At 46.8% G+C, this 22,165-nt stretch overlaps 1 pseudogene across 1 annotated transcript; it reads right to left on the reverse strand.

The window, feature by feature from the left end:
- Window positions 1-286: 286 nt before the first annotated feature.
- LOC149360524 (polyubiquitin-C-like) lies at window positions 287-14,258 on the reverse strand (annotated as a pseudogene). The gene is made up of 2 exons (XR_016288840.1): window positions 14,105-14,258; window positions 287-4,115 (listed from the first exon to the last, which is right to left on the reverse strand). The product of XR_016288840.1 is annotated as a polyubiquitin-C-like (transcript).
- Window positions 14,259-22,165: the final 7,907 nt, after the last annotated feature.

Consider the following 22,165-nt stretch of genomic DNA (forward strand, 5'->3'; position numbering starts at 1 on the left):
ATCTCTCATTTATCTACACGCGGCAGAGTGACTGTGGCTCTTGACAGTGATATTACACTCTCCTTTCCTATCTTCGGGCAGCCACTAACACAATCACAAGACCGCACACACACATCACACGCGGTGCCTTGGAGGCCGTAGACAGAGCCGAGGCGGACCATCGTCGTCATAGCGCTGCAAGTATGCAGGCGGCCAGAGCCACAGACTTGCGGCGGATAGAACAGAGAACGAACGCCCTCGGGACGCCGCCAGCAAGTGCGCTCCACACCAAGAACCACGATGCTCAGACTGTGCCACACGTTTATTACATCGTAAAACACTCTTTGTGACCCTCCAATATGAAGTCCAGTCGCTGAAGTCCAGTGTAGAAGTCCAGTAAAAAACCTCAACCGGATGAAACTCCATACATACACTTTGGCACCATCTAAACAAGTGACCCTGGCACGCCGTCGGTGAACTCCACAGTCGATTATAGTAGCAAGTCACAAAACTGGCAACCTACAATGTCACATGTTGCTACTCCGGCTGGGAGGCATTTCACATCGTTCAAAGCATTACTGCCAAATGAAGACAAGGGTTTAATGTCCTAGAACAACAGGGTCCTCATTCCTTGCCGCAAAAAGGTGAGACGCTCTTAGCGGAGCGGTTGGGTGCCTTGTCGTTCCCGGCTGTTTCTCGGAGTCTGACGTCAGGCCTGGTGGTCCCGCCATGGAGGGCCTGGAAAAAATCTGAATTCAGCCGCGCAGTCGCTGCAGGAGATGAAGGGTCGACCTTCCTTGAATGTTAGAGAATGACAAAGTTATGCCGTCCTCGAAACGTTTGCCATTCCGTCTGAGGCACTGTTCATCATGTGTGATATCCCCCTTGTCTTTGGCCTTAACGGGTCCGATTTCAAGCATGATTACTACTCCAGTAAGGGCCTTGAAAAAATCGATGTCACCGCGTAGATGTTGCAAGGTGCAGGGACGAGTCTCTTTGAATATTGTAGAACGACAAGGTGTGACCGTCCTCGAGCTGTTTTCCAGCAAAGGTGATACACTGCCAGTTGAGTGGAATTCCCTGTTTCGCATAGATCTTAGACTTGACATTCTAACTACTGTATCGTTGAGCTCGACTTCAAGTGTGAGAGTCCTTCCCCTGAGGATCCTAACAAAAATCTGCATGCTGCTATGCTAATTAGGCACGAGGTGCAGGGTCGAGTCTCTTTCAATGTTGTAGAACGACAAGGTGTGACCGTCCTCGAGCTGTTTTCAAGCAAGGGTGATACACTGCCAGTTGAGTGGAATTCCTTCTTTGGTGTGGACCTTAGACTTTACGTTCTCTGCTGTGTCGTTGGGCTCAACTTCAAGCGTCAGAGTCCTTCCCCTGAGGATCATAACAAATATCTACATGCTGCCATGCTGATTAGGCACGAGGTGCAGGGTCGAGTCTCTTCCAATGAAGTAGAACGACAAGGTGTGACCGTCCTCGAGCTCTTTTCCAGCAAATGTGATACACTGCCAGTTGAGTGGAATTCCTTCTTTGGTGTGGACCTTAGACTTCACGTTCTCTACTGTGTCGTTGGGCTCAACTTCAAGCGTGAGAGTCCTTCCCCTGAGGATCCTAACAAAAATCTGCATGCTGCTATGCTAATTAGGCACGAGGTGCAGGGTCGAGTCTCTTTCAATGTTGTAGAACGACAAGGTGTGACCGTCCTCGAGCTGTTTTCCAGAAAATGTGATACACTGCCAGTTGAGTGGAATTCCTTCTTTGGTGTGGACCTTAGACTTTACGTTCTCTACTGTGTCGTTGGGGTCAACTTCAAGCGTCAGAGTCCTTCCCCTGAGGATCATAACAAATATCTACATGCTGCCATGCTGATTAGGCACGAGGTGCAGGGTCGAGTCTCTTCCAATGAAGTAGAACGACAAGGTGTGACCGTCCTCGAGCTCTTTTCCAGCAAATGTGATACACTGCCAGTTGAGTGGAATTCCTTCTTTGGTGTGGACCTTAGACTTCACGTTCTCTACTGTGTCGTTGGGCTCAACTTCAAGCGTGAGAGTCCTTCCCCTGAGGATCATAACAAATATATACATGCTGCCATGCTGATTAGGCACGAGGTGCAGGGTCGAGTCTCTTCCAATGAAGTAGAAAGACAAGGTGTGACCGTCCTCGAGCTCTTTTCCAGCAAAAGTGATACACTGCCAGTTGAGTGGAATTCCTTCTTTGGTGTGGATCTTAGACTTCACGTTCTCTACTGTGTCGTTGGGCTCGACTTCAAGTGTGAGAGTCCTTCCCCTGAGGATCCTAACAAAAATCTGCATGCTGCTATGCTAATTAGGCACGAGGTGCAGGGTCGAGTCTCTTTCAATGTTGTAGAACGACAAGGTGTGACCGTCCTCGAGCTCTTTTCCAGCAAAGGTGATACACTGCCAGTTGAGTGGAATTCCTTCTTTGGTGTGGATCTTAGACTTAACGTTCTCTATTGTGTCGTTGGGCTCGACTTCAAGCGTGAGAGTCCTTCCCCTGAGGATCCTAACAAAAATCTGCATGCTGCCATGCTGATTAGGCGTGAGGTGCAGGGTCGAGTCTCTTTCAATGTTGTAGAACGACAAGGTGTGACCGTCCTCGAGCTGTTTTCCAGCAAAGGTGATACACTGCCAGTTGAGTGGAATTCCTTCTTTGGTGTGGATCTTAGACTTGACGTTCTCGATTGTGTCGTTGGGCTCGACTTCTAGCGTAAGAGTCCTTCCCCTGATGATCCTAACAAAAATCTGCATGCTGCTATGCTGATTAGGCACGAGGTGCAGGGTCGAGTCTCTTTCAATGTTGTAGAACGACAAGGTGTGACCGTCCTCGAGCTGTTTTCCAGCAAAGGTGATACACTGCCAGTTGAGTGGAATTCCTTCTTTGGTGTGGATCTTAGACTTGACGTTCTCGATTGTGTCGTTGGGCTCGACTTCTAGCGTAAGAGTCCTTCCCCTGTGGATCCTAACAAAAATCTGCATGCTGCTATGCTGATTAGGCACGAGGTGCAGGGTCGAGTCTCTTTCAATGTTGTAGAACGACAAGGTGTGACCGTCCTCGAGCTGTTTTCCAGCAAAGGTTATACACTGCCAGTTGAGTGGAATTCCTTCTTTGGTGTGGATCTTAGACTTGACGTTCTCGATTGTGTCGTTGGGCTCGACTTCTAGCGTAAGAGTCCTTCCCCTGAGGATCCTAACAAAAATCTGCATGCTGCCATGCTGATTAGGCACGAGGCGCAGGGTCGAGTCTCTTTCAATGTTGTAGAATGACAAGGTGTGACCGTCCTCGAGCTGTTTTCCAGCAAATATGAGGCGGTGCTGATCGGGCGGGATACCCTCTTTGTCCTGAATCTTAGACTTGACGTCCGCTATTAGTTCGCTGGGCTCGAATTCAAGCGTAATCGTCTTTCCAGTGAGGGTTTTCACAAAGATCTTTTTTCCAAGCAGGAGCAGCACGAGGTGAAGGGTCGCCTCTCTTTGAATTTTGTAGAATGACAAGGTGTGACCGTCCTCGAGCTGTTTTCCAGCAAATATGAGGCGCTGCAGATCGGGCGGGATACCCTCTTTGTCCTGAATCTTACACTTTACGTTTTCAATTGTGTCGTTGGGCTCGACTTCCAGCGCAAATGTCTTTCCAGTGAGGATCTTCACAAAAATCTGCGTGCATCCACGCGTCAAATTTGGCATGAGGTGAAGGGTCGACTCTTTCTGAATGTTATAGTCTGACACGCTGAGGCCGTCCTTGAGCACTTTCACACCAAATTTGAGAAATTGGCGGCAGGGCGGGATACCCTCTTTGTCCTGAATTTTAGACTTGACGTCCTCTATTAGGTCGCTGGGCTTGACTTCCAGCGTGATGGTCTTTCCGCTGAGGGTCCTGACAAAAATCTGCATGTCTCTAGCAGAAGCAGAAGCCGGACGCCAGAAAGGGCAGGCTCGTTTTGAATGTTGTAGTCTGACAAGGTGATACCGCCCTGGAGTTGCTTCATACAAAGGTGTGGCACTGCTGGTCGGGTTAGAGGGCTGCCTAATCCCTAGATCTTCTCGGTCTTGCCGTTGAGCTGGACTTCAAGCGGGACGGTCGTGACAGAGATCTTCATGCTGAAGTATCTGTTGACAAAAGGGAGAGCATGGTTACTATTCAAGCACGGATGGTACCCAGGCCTAGCAGTCTGCACTGGAGTCTAGAAAGCGGCCCCGCGGAATATCTTAACTGCTTAAATTCGTTAGGGTGGGAAACGAAATTTAAAACAGATATGGTGTCCCCCCCCCCACCCACCACCCTGCCTATCGTAAAAAGGGGAGTGTGAGACAAAAAACTGTCCCAGTGAGGCCAAACCGCAATGGCAAGACTTTAGGGAAACGTAGCTAAAAATGGGCTGAGGAGTCGCCGCACCACTTGGTCATGTGACGTATAACTTGAAGAGAATCTTATATAATATCTATTGTGGGCGGTTTATTTGTTGTAATGCGCACTTCAAAAAATTCCAGTTCAGTAAAATTTAGGGACGCTTTGTCATGGTTAATTAGGCTAAAGATGCTTTTGTAACTGTTCAAGTCGGCATGCGAAATGTTTGGCTAAATGCACTGGCAATGGCCCTTCAAGAGCTGAAATCGAAAGAAATCTCGATTGTGAAAACGCACCGGTTGCCGTTATGTGTCCAGCCAATAATATGTGCTGCTATGCTTAAAAGAAACGTATTCCAGAGGAAAACATTTTGGTTAATATTAGTTCCAGGTAGCTGAAACCTTCGCTGTTGAGAGGTCTTTGCCAGTTTTGTTAAATGTGTCGCCATTTTCAACTATCTTCATTGTTTCGATTTTTTTCAAGAAATTCCTTTGAAGTACTTGGACGTTTTCTGCGCCGAATCATCGCCAGCATGCACATGCGACAGAACTGAAAAATATTCTGTTTTGCTCACTATGATTCCAGTGAGAAAAAGAGTACACCATGTAAAAATTTTCAGAATTTTTCTAAAGTAATACTCTTGAGAATATCTCTTTTTCAAAAGACTTCAATGCTTGCACCTAAATTTACATACCATTCGCAACTATAAAGTGCGATAACAAGTGTGTATAGCTGTGGCGGTTCGTGCACGTGCACCTGGTGAAGAACGCTGTTAGTGATTTTTCCTGACGGCTGATTACCGCGCCGTCCTAGCATCCTTGTCCCACGGCACGGTGAAGCTACCCTTACACCGTGCCCCGCGGAACGATTCCCATATTTGGACATGGCACAAAAGAGCGCGAGAGACGGGACGCGCGAGACGAGACGTTACCATATTTGGAAGCATCCGACGAATCTGTTCGTATGGACCTTAAGAGGTTTGGTTTGGTTGGTTTATGGGGTTTAACGTCCCAAAGTGACTAAGGCTATGAGAGACGCCGTAGTGGAGAGCTCCGGAAATTTCGACCACCTGGGGTTCTTTAACGTGCACTGACATCGCACAGTACACGGGCCTCTAGAATTTCTCCTCCAAAGAAATTCAGCCGCCGCGGCCGGGATCGAACCCGAGTCTTTCGGGTCAGCGCCGAGCACCATAACCACTAGGCCACCGCGGTGGCGGACCTTAAGAGGGCCGGTCATTACGACCCCATCGGGATTGGAACGGGGAGGGGACAAATGGAGCGGCTACACGCTACGGAGAATGAGGGGCGGCAAAACAAGGAAACCGAGGTTTGGAAAGAAGATGCCATGGCAGGAACGGGCAAAACGATTGAAGCTAGCCGACGAGATGGTCGGAGCAGAGCAAGGCATCTAGTGTCCCATCTAGTATCTATCCTATCTAGTAATTTTTGTCAATGGCCGTCAATGGTCCGTCCGTCCGTCCGTCCGTCCGTCCGTCCGTCCGTCCGTCCGTCCATCCATCCATCCATCCATCCATCCATCCATCCATCCATTCCATCCATCCATCCATCCATCCATCCATCCATCCATCCATCCATCCATCCATCCATCCATCCATCTCCGAACAACTTCCATCCGTGAACACAGGATCTGAACACCAGAACCGAAGTGAAAACCGAACTTCTAGCGCACCTAATTCGCATTTCACCTAAATACGCAAATCTACCATCATTTTTCGTGTTCCGCGATCGACTAATAGCTCTCTGATTATTGCAGAGGCACGGAAACCGGCATTTTGAGTGTTGCGAACAACTGAGACTTGTCGGCACATTTCCCGTCTAATGTCCTAACATGAAAGACACCCGTTAGCCAGCAGGATCGTGATGAAAGCGAAATTAACCAAGTGTTTCCAACACCGACAGCACCTTTCAAATGGCGAGCATTCGACGGGAGATTTAACGTTCCATCCTTGGCTGCTGTCCACCCTTAAGATTTCGCGTCTGTCGAAGATGTAAATAGAAATGATGGCGCTTGCTACTAACCAAATGCACCAAATGTACATGCGGTAACCTGACCATATTCGTGTCAGGAGTCAATAATTCTTCGACATCAGCATTCGTAATTCCAGAGCTGAACGATCGACGAGTAGTTAAACTGTCTCATGCAACAGTGTCAATGATGTTATTTATTTGGCAATGCAGTTCAGAGTATCAGTAGTAAGTCACTCAGGACTTGAACTGCAAAGCATGATCAATGAGTTAAGCAGAGCAGAATGGTGGGGCTAAGAATTAACATGCAGAAAACCAAAGTATTATTCAACAGCCTAGGAAGAGAACAGCAGTTCGCAATTGGTGGCGAGGTGCTGGAAGTAGTAGGAGAATATGTCGATTTAGGGCAGGTAGTGACAGCTGATCCGGGTCATGAGAGGGAAATAACTAGACGAATAAGAATGGGGTGGAGCGCATATGGCAGGTTCTCTCAGATCATGAATGGCAGTTTACCATTATCCCTCAGGAGAAAAGTATACAACAGCTGTATCTTACCGGTACTCACCTATGGGGCAGAAACGTGGAGACTAACAAAGAGGGTTCAGCTTAAGTTAAGGACAACGCAGCGAGCTATGGAAAGACAAATGATAGGTGTAACGTTAAGAGATCGGAAGCGGGCGGAGTGGGTGAGAGAACAAACGCGGGTTATTGACATCCTAGTCGAAGTCAAGAGGAAGAAGTGGGCTTGGGCAGGGCATGTAATGCGAAGGCAGGATAACCGCTGGTCCTTAAGGGTAACGGAGTGTATTCCAAGAGAAGGCAAGCGTAGTAGGGGGCGGCGTAAAGTTACGTGGGCGGATGAGATTAAGAAATTTGCGATAATACGGTGGCCGCAACTGGCGAAGAATGGAGAGACATGGGAGAGGTCTTTGTCCTGCAGTGGGCGTAGTCAGGCTGATGATGATGATGATAAGGAGTAGGAGACCCACGTCGGTAGGTGATCTTCTGCGACGTACAGGCTGCATTAAAATCCTTCCACAGCGCATGTTCTGAAGCACAGAAGACAAGTTTCGTTTACGTAACGCTCAAAGAATTCTCAAAGGCATCAATGATGCAGCATTTAGTAGCCTTCCAATGGATAACCGGGTATTGTCTTATCCAAGGAAACACTCAACAGATGCAGCGGCCAGGCAAGCTCTTGCTAATGCTACAACTTCTAGCCAGCCATTATCAGGATGTGTCTGCAGTCTTTTAAGTTACATGCGAGTCGGTATGAGCGAAAAAATTTGGTTCCAGAGAAATTACGCAGGTGCTAACCTCTTTCAAATTGACTCCCTCTCACAGTTTACAATCCCAATTGTCACAAAATTCGGCGCATTTTTTAAACAAAGAAACAGAAACAGCGCCGCGCGGACGCATCTCGCCAGCGCAGGTCGTAAAACGGGGTAGAAGGAAACCCGGTTAGCGACTAGCCTTGTTTGCGTGGCTGCCCCCTCCACCACCGCTCGCCCAGTCGGCGCGCGGGGTGATTGCCGTCGATTTTTCTAGAATGTCGGAGATGTTTCTACTCGAAACCGGCGGAGAGGGCGCAGCCTTGCGTGTGGTAAGACATGTCCTCCTCCTCTTCACTAGCACGTCGGCAACGGCGCTATGACAGAAATTTCCAGCAGCTCCTGGAAGCCACGTACTCCCGGCGTTTGACCAATCAGGAGCGCGCGTCCGGCGCGAGAAGGAGGAGACGGCACGGGCGATACTGTATGTGCGCGCCTACTCTGGCTCGTAAAACAGACGGGGACCAAGCCTATATAAGAAGGGCGTTGACCGCTGTCAGTTTAGTCCGAGCCGCCGTTCAAGCTTCACAGAAGTGCGCCCGCTCGACTCCCGGGAGAACACCACTCGCCCAGCCACGGACCAACGAGGCAGCGTGCGCCAGCCTGCGGGACGGCATCGCCGTGGACCTCTGGTCGTCTGACTGTCGCAGTGCCCGGTGAACAAATTGTGTTTTGTTTGTTTGCCTCCCTCTGTTGTGTTAGTGCACTGTAGGTACAATATTTCCTTTGCATTGTATTCTCTCTTGAGTATAACCTTGCATGAGTTGCATTATTTTGTTAATCACTTTGTATGTGTTTGTACTAGTGATTGTGAAATCCTCTGTATCGTCTCATTGCTGTATAAATTTAGTTTTGTTTGTGAACCTTTGGCTCCGACCCATTCTCTGGCTTGCGACCGGTGAAAGCTGGGCACCAAACGCCCAAAAACCTCTTGTCACTTGGTAGCTCGTTTCCGCTGAGCTTGCCACGCAGAGTCGAGGGCATCTCCTTTGAGTCCCTTTCTACGTAGAATTGGGCGAGCAGACAACCCACCCACGATGTGTATGAGGGTGTACCCCATGTGTTACTAGACTGCCCAGAGCATGAGAGTTTTAGGAGCCGACTGAAGAGGGATTTGACCACCCTTGATGGAAAGCCTTTCAGTCTGCAGAATGTATAGGCTCATGGCTGACGCATGCGCGACAGAAATAGGCGATCATAGCGCTGACATCTTTCCTCGAGGACAGTGGCATCGTCGGGAGGTACTAGAAGTATCTAGTAAATTCTGTGAGTAAATTCTGTGACTGTTCGCCTTGGCTCGTGCACTCCAGAGCCCTGGCAATTATTGGGTAAGGAAATTGGGTAAGGTGGTTCCACTCCACAAATCAGGCGACAAACACCTTTCACTCAACTATCGACCAATATCATTAACCAGCATTTCTTGCAAGATAATGGAGCATGTCATCCTGTCTCACCTAGCTAACTTTCTTGAGTCATCTTCGTTCTTCAACTGTGCACAACATGGTTTTAGAAAATACTTCTCTTGCGAAACAATTAATAAGTCTTACGAGCAATATTAACTTCATACTTGATCATGGCAATGAGGCTGACTGTATTTATCTAGACTTTCGCAAAGCATTTGACACAGTGTCGCACAACTTACTTCTTTACAAGCTAAGTAAACTTAATATTGACCATAATGCACTAAGGTGGATTGAGTGCTTTTTGTCTAGCCGATTGCAGTATGTACACGCTAATGGCTTTAACCAGTCACCCATTCCTGTGACCTCCGGCGTCCCACAAGGTTCTGTCGCAGGTCCTTTGCTGTTCCTTGTATATATTAATGACCTGCCTAACAATGTAACATCTTCAGTAGGACTCTTTGCGTACGATTGTGTCGTTTACCGCGAAATAAAAAATATGAATGACGTTGAATTACTTCAGGCAGACCTAACCACTATCTCTAACTCGTGTTCACAATTGCAAATGACTCTTAATACGACTAAATGCGAAGTAATGCGCTTTTCCCGTCGCGAAAATTCAAGTCCCGTTGCCTACACTATTTCTTCTTCCTTGCTAACACCCGTGGAATCTTATAAATATCTCGGCGTCATTCTAACACCAGATCTAACTTGGAAAGCACACGTCAGCTCTATCATAGCTTCCGCTAACCGCATGCTTGGATACCTTAAGCCCAATTTTTACTTAGCACCAAGCACTGTCAAGCTTCTTCTGTATAAGTCACTTGTGCGCTCAAAATTAGAATACGCTAACTCTGTATGGGACCCTTTCACTAACACACTCATCGACACCCTAGAAGCTGTTCAGAATAGAGCAGCGCGTTTTATTGTGCGCAACTATGATCGTGCTTCCAGTGTCACAGAAATAAAAAATAGTTTATCGTTAACCCCTCTTGCTCTGCGCAGAAAAGTGTCCCGTCTGTGTCTGTTTTTTAAAATTTACAGCATGAACTCTACTCTGAAAGAAGCATTGATCACAACACCAACATATGTTTCATCCCGCATCGATCACTCACGGAAAGTTGGCGTTCCTCGCTGCCGGACAACATCCTGCATAAATTCCTTTATTCCAAAAACATCGTCGGAGTGGAACCACCTACCACCACATATTGTAGCTGCAAAGGACGTTGATGAGTTTAGGGCACTGTTGTCATTACAATATGGTTTACCATAGCCTCAGTTGGTTCACTTCGTTTTGTATATTGTGTATTTAGCCCTGTTCCTTTTTTTTTTCGCATGCACTTTGTTCTGTTAATAGCCTTCTGCCATCGTACCCGTTCAATGTCTCTACGAAGGGTGAAGTTTTAGTTCATATCTTTGTGTTTACATGAAATGTTTTTTGACTGGTTTTGTGAATTTATTCGTTTTGGTGTTGGTATTCCTAATTATTGTATTGTTTCGCTTTTTTTAATCATGTATTTTCTTGCAGCTAGTTTTTTTTTTTGCAATCATGCCTATCATTTTTTGTAGGCATGCCTATGTATGCGTTAACCCCCTTTTTGTAACAGTTTCATTTTATATCTATGTACCACTCCCCTCAATAATGCCCTGTGGGCCATGAGGGTATCAGAAATAAATAAATAAATAAATAAATAAATTATGTGTTTGCATCTTTTATCTGATGTGTCAGATATCGTTATTGTTGCTTCTCTTTGTTTCCCCGACATTTCTTGGATTTGGGCTTTTTATACCATTTACTGTGATTAGGACATATCGTTGCTTAGAGTATATTTTCTGCGGTTGAATTTCTTTGGAGGAGAAATTCTAGAGACCCGTGTACTGTGCGATGTCAGTGCACGTTAAAGAACCCCAGGTGGTCGAAATTTCCGGAGCCCTCCACTACAGCGTCTCTCATAGCGTTAGTCGCTTTGGGACGTTAAACCCCATAAGCCAAACCAAGCCAACCATCATTTTATGTCTTTAGGTAATATCATTACTCATAGTATATTTTGTATCCTATAGGTTAGCATTTCTGGCGTGACCTTTGTATTATTTGCATTGTGAATTGTGAGCGTTGTAGCTGCGCTTTACTGACCGTTGTGAGGCCTGTTTTAGTGTTTTTCTCCGATTATGTGAAAAAGAGTAGCGGGCGCCACACTCAGGCACCAACATTTCCTTTTATGTCCATGTCAATAAAAAAAAAAGCTTTTCTCTACCAACATGCAGCGCCGCAATGCTAGGGAAACGGCGCTATTCAAAATCGTTACTGCCTTGAAAGTAGCTCAGTCCTACTCATTTTTCTGTCACTTGGCATGTTTAAATCGGAATTTTCAGCAAATTCGAGGCTGTATCCGACACTGGTGGTATTTTAATGCAAAAGCATTACTAGTCTCATTACGAAAAAAGCCAGCCCCGTTTGTGCGTGTGCGTGCTTGTACAGTGGTGAGCAGCCTTGTCCAGAGCGCTTGAGCAGTGCGCACTTGGTAACAAAAACCGAAATTAGAGAGCAGCCCCTCATTACAGGGCAAAGTTTTCGTGCCTGCTTTGTTTACGAGGCTATCTGGCGCTACTTCCGCGCAAGCGTTGCAGCTGGACCCTAGAGGCTGCCACAAAATATGGATTTGTTTGCAAGGAAGTGCACCGCCCGAGCGCTCTAGACAAGGCTGCTCACCACTATACATGGTGCAGAAAATGCCAAAAAAATAGGGTGACGTCATCAAGCGCCCGTATGAAGCACACAGCGAGCCGAGCACCGCCACTTCAGAAAATCTTATACGTGTCGTTTTTCAGTGTATACTCGCCACAGGCCGACCTCCATGTGGCGCCAGTTTTTCCGACAGTCGTACCAAAGTGTGACGCAGCCGTATGTCAATCAGAGTTCCAGGTGGGGCCATACGATATCTCGTTGCACATAGCTTGCATGTGCTAGTCATGTTGGAGCCTGGCTTGGGATACGGATTCGAACCGGCCATATATGCATCTTCAACTGCATGTCCTATTGGACTGTCATATCAAATTTTTTGGTCATGAAAAAGGAAGGTTCATGCATACTACAACAAGCAAAAACCAAAAAAAAAAAGATTTTTAGACAAAGATTGCCGTTTTTTCACGCACATGTTCGCTTAAAAAGTCTTCTCCTATGGTGAGCACACATTTATTTACCACCCTCTTCATCACCATCTTCCTTCACCCTTATCTGGTGTAGCAGGACAGGCTAACTACTAGGCACACATCTCCTGAAATCATTGCAATGTCTCTCTCTCGTTGCCACGGCCTAGCCCGCAGAAACTTGGCTTCAGAAAAGGTCATTTTTTAAGTTACGATTTGCTCTGGATCGACGGACGGACGGATGGATGGATGGGAGCGTCCTCTTTGAAACGGGGTGGTGGCAACTTCCACCATGATCGGTTCTTTTACTTTATATTTCTTTAAGCCACTTTTGAGAGTCAACGGTGTTATGTACAAATTCGCCATTGACTTGAAATACAATTTTTAATCTTTTATTCCAGAACTTGTAAAATGTCACCGCCCTGCTTTGAGCCACCATCTTGCAATCGCTTTTTACTAACTTCTACAGCAGATTTATTCACATGACGTCTGTTATCTCTAATTAGGGTGGCAGCTTGGGCTTGTTGGTAACACATGTAACTCTCGGCCGCACGAAGAGTGACTGCGCCTCCATCGACATTTAGATCATACCGCCACATTCTGGTGGAAGATGTTCAGTCTTTTCTTTTGTACGAGGTGTTCGTACCGCCCTTCCCTCCAGCGAGTACAGTGAGACAGTGTTCAGTGTATACGTGCTCATCTTTTCACTGAATGTGGCAAAATTAGCGAAACTTCGAAAAACAACTCCTCTTGAAAATTAACAGTGCGTAACAAAATATCAAGCAAGTCGCAGTAGTTCATTCCAGTCTGAGTAAATTTGTGGTATGGCAATAAAAGTTGGAGGACAAATAACGCAATAGTAATCAACTACTTTTTCTGTAAATGTTCAGTTGATTTTATGGGGCTGTAATTTGCCACTATAATCAGCTACATTTCAGACGGAGTAATTTTTCTATAACGTGTTCAACACTACTGGAAGCAGCATTTGCATTTAGGTATGTAGCTAGCCAGGCCGCTGTTTGTAAGCAGTTGCAGTTGTAGTAAATACCACAAGAGAATTTGCGTCTTGCTGCCTTCGTCGAGCACGGAACCGACCGCGACATGTCAGCGACGACGCCGTCCAGACAATCGGAAACTACACCGGCCGAAGGTCGCGTGTCGACCAAGCAGGACCCGTATCTCCCGCAATCGGCGCAGGCTTATCGCCACTGCCTAGACGGCACCTGTGCGAATTGTGAGCAAATCTCTACGCACATGTGACTGGGAGATTTAGCGACTGCTAACAAATTTTATTAGCAATTTCGATGGCAGTAAGCCAATAGTCCTCTTTACAATTAATCTGTCCATAGTGACTCTAAGACGAACGCTTACAGATGACAGTGGGAGTTTCATCTCTTCGCGGCGCCCAGATGCGAATCATCTCGCTCTGCAGTCACTCTTTCTCCACAGCGGTACCACCAATATCGCTGCCGTCATGTTCGTCACAGATATGCCTCGCCACTCGGTGTTCGCGATAGGGGCTGTGAGTGCGGGAAAAATGGTATTTTAAACCAGAGCGATCGCAAAAAAAAAATAAATAAAGCGGGGGGGGGGGGGGGGGGGGGCAGTACCAAGCAATACTTTCTGGTCGCGAAAATATAACCGAAATGAGCTCTAAACTTCACACCTCGGTGGCCGAACTATATATCGCGGAGTGACATTCCTGGAGACGCTCCGCCTTTTATTTTCCCCTTCATTGCCAAAAAACTTGTTGCCGGTCGGTGCACGGAATATATACATCGACCGAATCAATTCAGAACGCTCCCACTAGACTCGCGAACGGTCGGTACTTCAACTTTGTGCACGTGGAACAGAGATTAACAAAACACTGCAATCCTATACTTACCTCATTCGTAGACGTCCCCAGCTTCAGCCGTTGTCACTACGACGCGGACTCCGACGGCCCTTCTATGCTCCTCGGACGGCGGTATCGGGCGCGTGTTCCCGCTATGCGCTTTCTCAACGTACGGATTACGTCACCGTTAATAAATGAAAGAAAAGCAAAAATACCGCTCGCTCGCGCTTTGTTTAATTATGCACATTAATTTACAGACGGACGCAAATGATAAAATATTCGAATACATAGAAACTTTCTCTGAAAAGTCCCCTTCGTACATGGGCTGCGTGTGCTGCGCCATCTGTACTACTGAAAAGAAAGCAAGTAGCTAGAAACTCGAAGGAAGGAAGCAACCAAGGAGAGGCCTATGACGTATGCGTGATGTTACTTTTCAAAAAACTGCCAACATGGCCGCGAAGGTACAGCCTGATACCATGCCTGGTACGTATGCTTGTACAGCTAGCCAAGCTCTATCGAAGCCGCCGTCCAACCGGACGTTGGTTCGTGTCTCCTCGTTCGTTGTTTCTTTCTTGCTCATTCTTCTCACGCGCCTCCGGCGCCTCATTCCATGGCCTCGCAAAAATTATTACTTCTCCGCGGTCTCCGGTGAGCTTCGACGCGCTTGCGGAAAACGCGCGCTTGCTGCTCGTCTCGTGAAAGCGGAACGTTGCGAGTGTAGTCGGAGTGGTGGCATGGTAATGGCATAGAATTCATACGGCTGCTGGCCACGGTTCGCTGGTGGAGTGTTATATGCCAGTTGCTGTGTTTCGGGCTGCACGTCGCGCACATGACTGTTGGACATCACGTTCTAACGTGAGCATTTTATCAATTTTATCAACTCGGACTTGCGCCAAGCGCAAAGTAGTGTGCGCGCCACAATCGCGATCACACTTCCCTGAAAAAAAATTCAGGGGGCACTTTGGCTCTCTTAAATGCTGCAAGGCTGGCGCACTCTTTGGCATTGACTGCGAGACTTTGTGCTGTACTAGTGCTTTTTTTGACTACACATTACAACTACACATTTTGACTGTTTCTGAAGCACGACTCTCGCTCTGCTTCGATGAGTTCGGTTGTATCCATGGCTCTGTTCGCAGTAATGAGGTATGTAATGTGGTCACCCATGGACAATTTACGCCCCCTGTTGGAGCGGACAACAACTATTTTATTAGTTGTCGTGTGCTCCAAAAGGGGGCGTCAGGCATCCGTGCATTACTTTGAATCCGCGCACTCTGGCGTCATAACCATTTCGACCAACCGAAAAGCGTGACACCTCTGCTGACAACCTTCTGTCGACAATGATGAGGCATTAAAGGCTTTTGCCTTAATGAGTTGCGTCGAAGGAAGTGGGCTGACGTGCTATTTGAACCGGTTGTAAGCCCCCAAAGCGCGCCTGTATCTTGTTCCGCGCAGTGCTTGCCAGAGCACTCACCCCTGCCGTCGCAGGCACGTATTTATATCGCCGCATAATGCAAATCCTTGCCTGTATCATACCTCCAACAATGCTCTTTATTTCGTACTCAGTATGAACTTCGCCACGACACAGCGTAGTTAAGGGCTGCCCTAAAGATACTTAATTAAATACAAAGCCCCCGCCGGCACTGCTTAAACAACGTAGGTTACTTTTAAATGGCAATGACACATAAGCAGCTATTGAGGCTGATCGAGACGTGCGTGCAATATATAGTAGAAAGTGGGTAACAATTTTAACGGAAATTTTCAGAAAGCTGGCCCCGGTTAAGAAGCTATTTACTTTTCTATTTCCCATATCTCCAGGCTGAATGACAGTCAATTCGTTGGCCCCGGCTGTCTTGGAACTGTTGAAGTTCTTTATATAGAGACGTAAACATGGGTTTTATGTAATTTGCTCATGTCGCTGTTGCATTACAGAAATAATTTTCACATGTTTCACAGGCGCTTTCGAAGTTGTGCTAGACAGTGCTTGAATTGAACACTGGCACATTTTTTTCAGGCACAAATTAAGGTATGCAGAGAAAGTATACCTGCGATTATTGGTGCGAATCCACTCATACGCTCACCAACACCGACCAAGAATCTTGTCACTTGCATCGTACGTTTTGTGCCGTCCCCTAGCAACCCAACGCCATGACAAGTTAAAAAAAGCATAACACATAGTTACCTTCAAAATTAGCCCGGCCGCCTCGAATTTGACCGTGCCCAACTTAATGGTGACTTCCAAATTTGGCCCGGGCCACCCCTGAAATTGGACCTTGGCAGATCTGGGTCAAACCCATGCCTAGCCATAAGTGACCACACCCAACACGATGGTGACCTCGAAATTTGGCCCCGACCACCCGTGAAATTTGACCTTGGCAGATTTGGGCCAAAATCGATGCCCAGCCATAGCCGAGCGCGCCCAACACGATGGCGACCTCCAAATTTGGGCCGGGCCACCCTCAAAATTTGACCTTGGCAGATTTCGACCAAATCGGTGTCTAGCCATAACTGACCAGACCCAACACGATGGTGACCTCCGAATTTGGCCAGGACCACCCCTGAAATTTGACCTTGGCAGATTTGGATGGCGACCCCCAAATTTGGCCGGGACCACCCCTGAAATGTTACCTTGGCAGGTTTGGGTCAAAACCGATGCCTAGCCATAAGTGACCACACCCAACACGATGGTGACCTCCAAATTTGGCCCGGACCACCCCTGAAATTTGACCTTGGCAGATTTGGGCCAAAATCGATGCCTAGCCATAGCTGAGCGCGCCCAACACGATGGCGACCTCCAAATTTGGGCCGGGCCACCCTCAAAATTTGACCTTGGCAGATTTCGACCAAATCGGTGTCTAGCCATAAGTGACCACACCCAACACGATGGTGACCTCCAAATTTGGCCCGGACCACCCCTGAAATTTGACCTTGGCAGATTTGGGCCAAAATCGATGCCTAGCCATAGCTGAGCGCGCCCAACACGATGGCGACCTCCAAATTTGGGCCGGGCCACCCTCAAAATTTGACCTTGGCAGATTTCGACCAAATCGGTGTCTAGCCATAACTGACCACACCCAACACGATGGTAACCTCCGAATTTGGCCTGGACCACCCCTGAAATTTGACCTTGGCAGATTTGGGCCAAAACCAATGCCTAGCCATAAGTGACAACACTCAACACGATGGTGACCTCCACATTTGGCCAGTACCACCCCTGAAATTTGACCTTGGCAGATCTGGATGGTGACCCCCAAATTTGGCCGGGACCACCCCTGAATTTTACCTTGGCAGGTATGGGTCAAAACCGATGCCTAGCCATAAGTGACCACACCCAACACGATGGTGACCTCCAAATTTGGCCCTGACCACCCCTGAAATTTGACCTTGGCAGATTTGGGCCAAAATCGATGCCTAGCCATAGCTGAGCACGCCCAACACGATGGCGACCTCCAAATTTGGGCCGGGCCACCCTCAAAATTTGACCTTGGCAGATTTCGACCAAATCGGTGTCTAGCCATAACTGACCACACCCAGCACGATGGTGACCTCCGAATTTGGCCTGGACCACCCCTGAAATTTGACCTTGGCAGATTTGGGCCAAAACCGATGCCTAGCCATAAGTGACCACACCCATACGATGGTGACCTCCAAATTTGGCCAGGACCACCCCTGAAATTTGACCTTGGCAGATTTGGGTCAAAACCGATGCCTAGCCATAAATGACCACACCCAACACGATGGTGACCCCCAAATTTGGCCCGGACCACCCCTGAAATTTTACCTTGGCAGGTTTGGGTCAAAACCGATGCCTAGCCATAAGTGACTACACCCAACACGATGGTGACCTCCAAATTTGGCCCGGACCACCCCTGAAATTTGTCCTTGGCAGATTTGGGCCAAAATCGATGCCTAGTCATAGCTGAGCGCGCCCAACACGATGGCGACCTCCAAATTTGAGCCGGGCCACCCTCAAAATTTGAGCTTGGCAGATTTCGACCAAATCGGTGTCTAGCCATAACTGATCGCGCCCAACTCGGTGGTGACCTCCAAATATGGCCCTGGCCACCCTCGAAATTTCATTTTGGCGAATTTGGATCGAAACTAATGTCCAACCGTAATTGAGCGTGCCCAACACGATGGTGACCTCTGAATTTGGCCCGGGCCATTGCCAAAATTTGACCTTGGCGAATTCAGAATGCTTTCACACTATAATATGTTTAACGAAGTTAAAACCCTGGCAGTTTTTAAGCATTAGCCACTATTGCAGAGTTTGTCATGAAGCTGTGCCATAGCTACAAGAGATTGCACTTTGGAAGCCTCTATGTCAAGCCATGTGGGGTCATGAACACTATTACACAGCACATCAACATTTTTGCGTTTTGTCCCCACTGAAATGTGGGTACTATGGCTGGTATAACACTAGCAACTCGTGCTATCCAGCTGAAGGCTTCATCCTTCAGTGAATAGCATTTGCCTGTTTTTAAAACCTTGTGAGGGCATTTCGGCTTTTTAAACCGCATAAATCCAGGCATGTGCACATGCTTTGATCATGCCTCCTTACTTTTACATCAGTAGTGTTTAAGCATATCTGGACAAGCGATTTTTGTACACAGTATATTCCGGTCAAAGATCTGAGAACTCGTGATCGTTTTGTCGTCCCTAGAGTCCGAACTCGATACGGCCAGCGTCTGCGAAAACATTATGTTCCTTCTGTGCTCAACCGGTTACCTAAAGAAATGTTTTCTGCTAACTCCAAAAAAATAGTGAAAGCTTTTCTTCAGAAACTTCGTTGTTAGTTCCAGCATTCTGTTATGATTCTATGATTTTACGTCTTCTTTATTTTTCCTTTTGTTAAATTTTTTACTCCGCTCTTTGAATTTATTTTACTTTTCTTATCCCCCACTTTTTCTTTGTTTTTTTGGCACTTTGTGTGTTCGGTGCATGAGGTGTGTGCCGTCTGCTGCCGGGCGCTGCCACTCAAGCCTTCTAAGGCTTTGGCAGGCCCGCGTTTGTATTGGAATGAATAAATAAAAATATTAATATTATTATTATTATTATTACATACTTTACCAGAGTGCTCATTGGCTTCCTTTCTGTGTATACATGGGCTTGGCATCTATATTGCACTAGAAGCACGGCATCCTGTGTTTACAGGGTTAGCACGATTTATTACATCAACACGAAAGAAATCCTTCTATGATTGGTTTGGTTTATTGGGGTTTAACGTCCCAAAACAATTCAGGCTATGAGGGACGCTGTAGTGGAGGGCTCCGGAAATTTCAACCACCTGGAGTTCTTTAACATGCACCGACATCGCACAGTACACGGGCCTCTAGAATTTCTCCTTTATCGAAATTCAGCCGCCGCGGCCAGGATCGAACCTGCGTCTTTCGGGCCAGCAGCTGAGCGCCGTAACCACTGAACCACCGCGGAGGGGCAAAAATCTTCCTGTGATACTAGCGCTGATCTCCCATGCTAATCATGATGGCAATTCAATGAGTGTTTACCTGAGTAACAGCAAAAAAATCAGACTCAGACACCGGTGTTAAATAAAAGACAAAACATTTATTACATGCCATGAAAAGTGACACACGTTAAATACTCGCATCCATAACGTAAAAAAGGGGGAATTTGTATATTAGAACATTTATGGCTCGAAAAAAAAAAAAAGATTTCTCTCTTGCTAACAGTAACAAGGAAACAAATTTTTATGGCAGAAAGCAAACAAAAAAAACTGGAACTGAAACAACAAGACAAAAGAAAGGGAGGGGCATATCACAAAACCCCGCACAGTACATGACAATACATGGTATTGTAGCAAAACTTGTATTAGTCGCAGGGCACAGCCGCTGCCGCCTCACCCACTCAGCCTTTCACACCCGTGTATCGTTTTCCAGGGAGGAGAGCTTGCAGCCATCGCACAGAGTGGAAAACATTTCAACTTGTCCGCTTCAGCGCGCCTGCTTGCATTGCAGTTTCACTTACTTTGTAGCTGTCCCTCATAAGCGAAAACTACTCTGGGCTGGAGCAGCATTCTCATCATCTCCAAGGCACCTCTGAGATGGGGGCTTCCATTTTGCTGGGACTTGTTAAGGTTGATGAAAGCAGCGATGGGCTTGAACACAATAGGAGCCTGGTTGTTTGCCTGTACGCCGCTGTTAACTACTCTGTTGGTCAACGCTTATGTTTACTTGAGCGGTGTGCTAAAATGGTCAAGGAAAATTTTGAACTCATGAACATGAACTCAATTCACTGAGGACTGTTTAGCCGGCCATCATACTCAACATGCATCATACAAACAGAAAGAATTAAACGCGATATTCATCATAAAAAAACAAGCAAAGAAAAGACTACTTTTCTCACTTATGTAGGAAGCAGACGCATTTTATTCTAGTCAGAACTGCGACTAGGTCAACTTTTAAGAAATGAACTGTTACGACAAACCTGTAGTTCACTACTTTGAAGTTTTACTGGTACTCTCTTGAAGAAAACAGCACAGCAACAGGTACAAGAGAGAAGAATACAACGGGACAGCGCCTGTCCCGTCGTCTTCTTTTTCTCTTGTCCCTGTTGCTGCGCTGTTTTCTTCAGGAATATACCAACTCGCTCAACTCGCCGTTTTACTGGTACTCTCGAATCTATTTCCAAATCTCCAGTTCAAAAATCTCCCAAGCTGACGATACTTTGAAAAACTTGCACCTGCCGTTGGATACATAGCTGATTGCCTGCTGACTACATGCTATGTGACTGAGGCTGGTACGTTTAACGAGCACTACATCATCTGCACCCCTGAAGAGGAGTGCAGCCTGTTTTATGCATTTGGTGCTGAAATTTAACTGGCCCCTTCAGGACCGCGTATATAGAAGGAGTAGTCAAGGATGTGAGAAGGCATCTCTCCTAAAATTGAGTCCGAAGCTCCAGAAACCAACTCGAAGAACATACAAGGAGAGTAGTTTTCACCAAATTGGGACATGATTTAATCCAAAATTAATTAACACAAGGAAATGCGACTCTGGCAAGCAGCAGGCTGTCTCCTCCCTTATGAGTTCACACTATTTTCGTCCGCTCGAATGTGGACCTCACTGAAGGGAAGTGGTGGGGCATAAAAAAAAAAAGTGACAAGTTTTGGCGACGGTAATAGCGTTGTCAAAGCAACGTACTTGCATCTCCCGGCCAGCATGACGGGCCAGAAGCAGACCATTTCTTGATAATAGGGAGGGAACATGAAAAAGAAAAACACAAGCAGCAAGCAAAAACCGCGAACGAGATAAATGTCAACAACTATGTGCAGTAAATTTCTTCTCTGAGTGACGTTGGCTGTGACAGCATGTTGCAGAGGGCTCGATTTGTCAGTGGCTATGTTCGTAAAGCTTCAACGGCTTTTCCATCACCTCAACACAGTTTGATTGCCATAACATCCGCGTTCTCCTCAGTTGCCGAATGCCCTGAAGAAGGTGGCTTTGTGACCCAAACCTACAACACAGCATCTCCCCTAGTGCTGCCCACTCATCTCTAGCTGAATGGTTTATGTAGCTACAACAACATTAGCGCATATCAAGACAAAAGGTTCGATGACGTACAATCTGCACCTTGTTCACAAGAATGAAGTGTTTTCTGCATCTCTACAAATGGTGCTAGCAGAAAAAAAAACTGGCTGAAGTTTTCTAACGGCAAACAGAAAGCAAGTATGTGCAATGTGAGCTCTTTGAACAGACCAAGCAAATCAAACTGCCTGAAAAACCCGGCACAATATTTTTTGCCACTGTTGTTACACACTAGTTAAAGGTGCAGTGAAGAGGATTCTGAACTCGTCTTTCTGCCGCGGGAACTCGATCTACATGTGCCGAGCATTCTTCGAAATTTCGACTTATTGCCCTGTGTGGCCGATTTCCCTAATTAAATCGAATTAATGTCCGGCTCCTGCCTTTATTTTTTGAATTCTCCCCGTACGGCGGGCCGAGTCGACTAACGCGTGGAGTGCCTTTCAGCCAGCTCCGTGGAGGCTTTGCTTTCGCTTTATTTTGTTTTTAGGTTTCCGTGAACAAATACTTTCATTCACAGATAATATAGCCGCAAAATAAGCCCTCAGAAATAAAAATACACGCGGACTATTTG

This window comes from Amblyomma mixtum, chromosome 2 (assembly GCF_055824585.1).
Source record: "Amblyomma mixtum isolate Tamu chromosome 2, ASM5582458v1, whole genome shotgun sequence".
Classification (NCBI taxonomy): Eukaryota; Metazoa; Arthropoda; class Arachnida; order Ixodida; family Ixodidae; genus Amblyomma; species Amblyomma mixtum.